Source organism: Sprattus sprattus, assembly GCF_963457725.1.
Source record: "Sprattus sprattus genome assembly, chromosome: 18".
Taxonomy (NCBI): Eukaryota; Metazoa; Chordata; class Actinopteri; order Clupeiformes; family Clupeidae; genus Sprattus; species Sprattus sprattus.
In genome coordinates this window covers 20,577,562-20,583,894 of record NC_137916.1, presented here as the reverse complement: position 1 = coordinate 20,583,894, position 6,333 = coordinate 20,577,562, and the positions used below count along the sequence as shown (strand labels likewise).

General features: G+C 44.1%; 1 long non-coding RNA gene across 1 annotated transcript; it reads left to right on the top strand.

The window, feature by feature from the left end:
• Positions 1-4,807: 4,807 nt before the first annotated feature.
• LOC308379855 lies at positions 4,808-6,333 on the top strand. The gene is made up of 3 exons (XR_013969002.1): positions 4,808-4,833; positions 5,701-5,760; positions 6,237-6,333. It is a non-coding gene; the product is annotated as an uncharacterized lncRNA (long non-coding RNA).

Sequence of the window (6,333 nt, the reverse complement as noted above, 5' to 3'; positions counted from 1 at the left end):
ACATTGACGAGCTAAGGGAGCATCTGCAACTAATGTACAAGGCTATGGGAGCCTCTTCAGTGGAGGAGCACTTGGATATGGGTGGTAATGACTGAAGATTTTTTTGCCCCAGGTACAGAGAGGGAGAGATGGAGAGATATCTCACTGATTGGGACTCCTCACCAAATGTTCAGCACTTTACATTAAGTACTTTTATGAAACTGTGGTCTCTTCCAAGAGCTGCACATGAATTTTAGATGACCTTGTGGCAGCAGTACGCATGACAATGAGGTTGTTTGAAAAATGAATGGAACCTGGGCGTCCACCAGAGAACCACTGACTCATATCTTATTTTTAAATAAGGTGTCTCCTTTGTCTTATCTTGTCAGAATTTGAATGAGGTGCTGATTTGCTAATAGATTTCAAGAGCAACAAGTGTTGACACCAACTTTTAAATGCGTTGTGTTTCGTTATGGGTTTACCTCAGGTGTATAGAGGTTATACTACAGTGTACAGTTAGTACCATCTCAATTCAGAAATAGTTTGAGGACTGTATATAATGTATATGGTAATACATATGATAGAAAATATTTTTCATGAAAAGTTTTTTTCAATGTTTCTCTGAGATCACAACTAGTGGACTACATTTCTTTGTTAGGACGTTTTCATGCCCTTTCATTGTGAAAGTAGGAAGTGGACACATCCCTGTTAAAAAGTTTAATTACCACATACATCTGAATGTTTTGGCCTAAAAAATGCATATAGAAATGTTTGTAATATAATTGTCTTGTAATAAAAAAAATGTTTAACTGTGAGTTGTGGTGTCTCTTGAACACAAACATGTCCATGTAAGTTCACATTGGAACGTATTGTTTCAGTGTTAATATTAGTATTATTATTACTATTATTGTTATTGGTCTAAGAGCGAACCTGCTTAAACGGTCTTCCTCCTTTCATCCAGCCTTCATCATGACTAGCTCTCCCATGATGCCTCACAGTGTGGCAGCCACGGCTACCAGCTGACTAGAACTGAGGAACCGGGTGGAAGTGTAGCTCGTGGACTAATGTATATGAGCTTAATTTTGTACTGTGAATGTTTTACTAGCTAATTGTGCCTTCAGCGTCATGATGTTCTCTCAGGATATTTCCTTCTGTGAGGTGTGAGGTATCGTTTGTTGGTAAGTGCCACAGATAACGTCAATGAGATGTAAATTAGGCTAGCTTGCAAGCTAGCAGGCTAACCTGCTAGCGCACAAGCTAACAGTGTTGCTTCTTTTGTTATCAATTCAGCCTGCCAGCTAGCGTGGCTAGGTATTAGCTTAACTTATATATTTTTTTTTCTATCGCCAGTTAGTGTGGCTAGCGCCTAGCAGTCGTTCTATTCCTATCTTATAAAAACATAGATTTACATACTTTTTACAATCTCAATTAACGTTATTTTAAACCAGACGTAATAGAAACAACGCGTAACGTTACTCTAAAGTTATTAGGCCAGCATCAACTCCACTTGCTTGCATTTTTGCAATTTTAATGTGTTCAGCTAAGATGCCGGTCTTCACTGCAAATGTGTCTCTCGACTGCCCTGTGCACTGCTCATGGGTCTGACTTTTGACCCTATTTTATAGTGTCTGTGGGTCACACCACAGACGCATGGCAGTGTACGTTAAAGTTCACACTCGGGATCCGTGGTCTCGCTAGCGACACACTGTGTGTTTTGTCAGTAACGTCTTTGGGGAGAACGATGATATGTTAACGTTACCAGTCTCGTGATGCCATGGTTCTTCATGTTGCGTTGTTATCCCCGTTCTCAAAGTGATGTTGACGTCTGTGAATGGAAACAACAATTTATCATATAAATGAATTAATATGTATGCATTCCACATGTTGTGTTACAGTTATGGAACCTCTGAACCAGTCTAAAGTGAGGCATCTGCAAGATGCTTTGGACCTTTCAATGACTTGCAAAAAAAGTCACATTAGTTCAAGTTCCACTGAAACTTGGTGTGATCTTGGCACAGCTGACCCAAGTCCAATGGGGTTTTCAGGTGTCAGAGCAGAACATCATATTTCCCAGCCTTGTCCGGAGATTTCACCACAGGATGTTTATGCTAAACCTGCTCTTAGGACGTCATGTAATGCAAACCCTCGTTTGGGCTCCCAAAGCAGGTTCAACAGACACATGCCTGCTTCTCATTTTCCCTCTGCAGTTTACAACTGCAAGGCAGAATTATCTAAGAAAGGAAATGGAGGTGGTCTGAATTGTGTTAATAGTCGTCAGGAAGTGCAGCACCCCTCAAGTAGACCTCAGAGAGTGGATCATCAAAATGGACTTAACAGCCATGTGCCAATCCCAAAGGCAGATGGGAAAAAAGCTATGGGCCTCATTGGACATAAGAGTCATCAGACTAATTCTTCAACACCCTGTGTGTCCAAAACTATATCACCATCTAAGAGCTATAAGACTGCTGTTGAAAGTAGTATTGGTACTCCACCTAAGCTGCCATTGCATAATGTCTCATATCGAGCCATCACTTTGCAGGGTCATAAGGTCAACCCAAATCATGAAAAGGTCATGGCTAAGCACATTACTGAGGTCAGACATTCCTCCTCCCCTGTATGCCTCGACAGTGATGACAGTGATGTCATAGAGGTGCCTGTGTCCAACTGTAACAAAAACACCCAAAATCCTCAAATATCCACGAGCCAACTGCTATCAGCATGTGCCGACAGCCATGAAAGTGGACAGTTTCTTGCTAGCCACACAAACACAAATACCACCGCTTCTTCAGGAGAATGTGGAGATGATGCAGTGTACGTTCGGACAAATGAACACTCTACCTCAGGTGCTGTTGCTGCACAGTCCCCAAAACCCACATTGAGCAATGCATCCTCTGACGGGAGAACTGGAAACCATCATAGACCAACGGAAGCGAATGCACAATCGACACCAAAACAGCAGCAGAAGATTGAAAGCCTTGCGAAGCAGTCCAAGGCCACGCCTGGCAAAGCCCCGTCCGGTGCCATCCCTCCTGCCAAGCGCAGACGGAAGAAGCACCGCCAGGGCCCGTCCTCTGCCTCCTCCATGTTCGCACCTCAGGAGCCAGAAATCAAGCTGAAGTACGCTAGCCAGAGCCAGAAGGAGGAGAAGAGGGACAGCCGGGCAGACAGCAGCTTCTGCCCCTACGTGCACATGGAGCTCAGGGAGTCTTCTGCCTGCACCGTGGTCAACTGTCAGGAGGAGGACGAGGTGATGCAGAAGAGGAGGCACAAGCGCTCGGCTCCTCCGCTGAGGCCCACGCAGACCTCGGGGGTCGTCCCCAGTACCTCCTGCCTTCGCCTGGGCCGCTTGAGCGCTGACAGCAGGGGGAGGCCCATGCAGACCTGCTGCCTGTGCGGCTGGCCTGCCAACAGCATGGGCCTGGGGGACTTGCACGGACCATACCTCCCCTCCGAATGTAACCGGGCCTCAAAGCAGGCCCTGAGGAGCCCGATGGACCAGAGGGACCCAAGGGAGATTGAAAACGCAGAGAGTACCATAACCAGTCAGGGTTACTTGGAAAACTCCCCAGGGAATCCCAGCAAGAGGCCTCGCAGGGACTGGACCACAGACACCTGCTCCGATGCTTCACCCAGGTTGATGGTGGACCGGGACTCGGGCGAGCACTGGGTCCATGAGGATTGCAGCATCTGGTCTGCAGGTGTCTTCCTGATCAAAGGGAGGCTGCATGGACTGGAGGAGGTCCTCAGGCTCACAGAGGAAACTGTGAGTTAAAACTCAGAACAGAAACAGGACACCTATGTGGTGGTGCCCTGTAAAACAGTTTATTAATGATATTTCCATTCATTCAGAAACATCCATATTTTCTTGATGCCTACTTACACTTAGTATGCATGTATTTAAAGGCCAGCGTCTTTTATTCTAGCAGGTGTTCTGATGGAAGGTGATTGGAATTTCTTTTCTGCAGGTTTGTTCCTGCTGCCAGAGGGTGGGAGCCACACTGGGCTGTTTCTTTAAGGGATGCTGCAATAAGTACCACTATCCCTGTGCCCTGCAGTCAGGTGAGTGTGGCCTGTCAAAGTGACCACAATTCATTTGGTTAAAGTCTCACTGAGCCAAGCATGCTTTTGACAACAGTACACACATTGGAGACAACTCGTCGAAATGTTGATGTGTTGTTTGAAGTCTAAACCATTACTTTGAGCTCTGCCTTTTTTTTTTAAAGAAGTTTTTAAATGTAATCTACAGACATTTTAATATAATCTCCATGAGATAAGATTACTGAAGACACTGTTGTGGTTTATGTTGGCAACCTCGGGTTTGTCTCTGTATTATATGCAGAAGCACAGTGTTTTAGCTCTTTCATGGACACCAGAAAAGATATGGTTTCACAGCAAACATCAGGCGTCATCAAGATTGTATGCTGACTGACATGACACGGCCTCTCCTTTTGGGCCAAAAAAACTGGCAAATCGGGTCAGCATTTACGTAAATCCCAAAGACGGGTCACAGCGAACTGGCTTATTATTTAGCTGTGTGAGCCTCCGCTGCGGCTGGTCTAATCAAAGATCGAGCAGCCATGTCATGGGTCTCACTCTGCAAGTGTGTCAGAGGAGTTGGTCAGCCTGCTCTCACTCTCACCTGCTTGCTCCTGGACGGTCTGGTGTGTTTGTGTCTGTTTGTCTGTCTAAGTGTGTGTGTTGGGTGTGTTTTTCTCTGTGTGTGTGTGTGTGTGTGTGTGTGTGTGTGTGAGAGAGTGAGAGAGAAACGTTACTTAATCCACCTATTTAATTTCTTTTTTTTTAGACTGTCTACTGAGTGAGGACAACTTTTCCATGAGATGTCCTAAGCACAAGGTAGTAGTTTTTGACATATACACAAGATCTGTGGTCTGCCGACAGCCTGTTTCAGAGCGTGGTCACGAGTTTCACTTATACCCCAAAACTAACACCTAGACCCACCCCGTAATTGTTAAAGGTGCTATTTTGAAAATGGAAATGCTCCTATACAATTGCTCTTTTTTAGAGAGCCTGGGAACATAAACGAATCCATTTAAAAGGCCTGAAACCAAGAAACTATCATGCTTACAATAGAAATAACTGAACTCTGTTTATTTTTAGGTGTAAACTAAACAATATGACAGTAATATGATGAAACGCATCAATGCTGGTTTTAATATTGACACAATTATCATTTTGATAAAAATTGGGTTGAAAATCAAAACACCATCTACTGTTTAAAGACACCCAAGGCCAAGGCTGACCTACATTGGACCGATTGGTACACATCTACATCATGAAATACATAAACTCTCTGCCCCTTGCCCTCTTTTCTTAGCGTCCCAATGATCCAGTTGATTAGGCTCAGAGCTGGGGTATGCTTACACTTTGATGTACCTTTAAGGTTAAAGGTAAGGCTTTTGTTTCCCAGAAGCATTATTATACCATAACAGGGACTGAGAGAGAGAGAGAGAGAGAGAGAGAGAGAGTGTTCAAAATGGTATTTCCTGGGTAATTTACTGATGGAGGTGGTATAATAAGGTTGTTGGGAAACAAAGCCCCGGTTGGTTGAATGATGTAGATGATTCCAAAGTAATTGGACTCATGTGTATTTCAGGATGTCAGCAGGAACTCTCTCTTGTTTTAACTGGCTTTTATATTAAAAATGTATCTTTGACAAGCAGAGATAATGAAATGTGAGCCAATGTTAATCTTCCTTCCCAGAACAAGTCATCCCGACCTCTCACCAGATGATGAGCAATAGGAAACCGTGTGCCAGAGAAGGTGTGTGGGTGTGCTTATTTCTGCACTGGTGGCTGGAAAGCCCATTTTCTTTTCCCCTTTTAACTAATCCTTTTGAAACAGTCGGACATATTTGTACTACCATTTTTACATTTAAAACAACAGTGCTAATGAAATATTAGTATCTTGAGAAGCAGTGTTCATAAATAACGAGTTTCACTGAATGTCGGCATCTCGGTTAACTTCTCATCAGAGTGACATTGGGAATTTGCAAAATTGGCATTTTGAACTTCTTTTTATAAAATGAGAAGGCAGGCAAAAAAAAAAATCTTGCCTCGGTACCCGCAGATAGGTGTCACCGCTGCCATAGTTTAATTTTGTGGGGAAGACAGTTTGACATTACTTCTATAATTTCTATCAAATGTCACGTAATTTACATCAGTAGCATTTGAGGTGATCTGAAGTTGACATTTGAACAGCACAGTTGGGTAATTGCACTCACTGTATCTCCACTACAGGTGACCCTGCTGCTGTGGACCTGGTGGACCTCGTGGGCCCCCTCACCCTGTGCCTTCAGAGCTGCACGCAACCTGCAGGGATGGCTCTCAGTCGGAA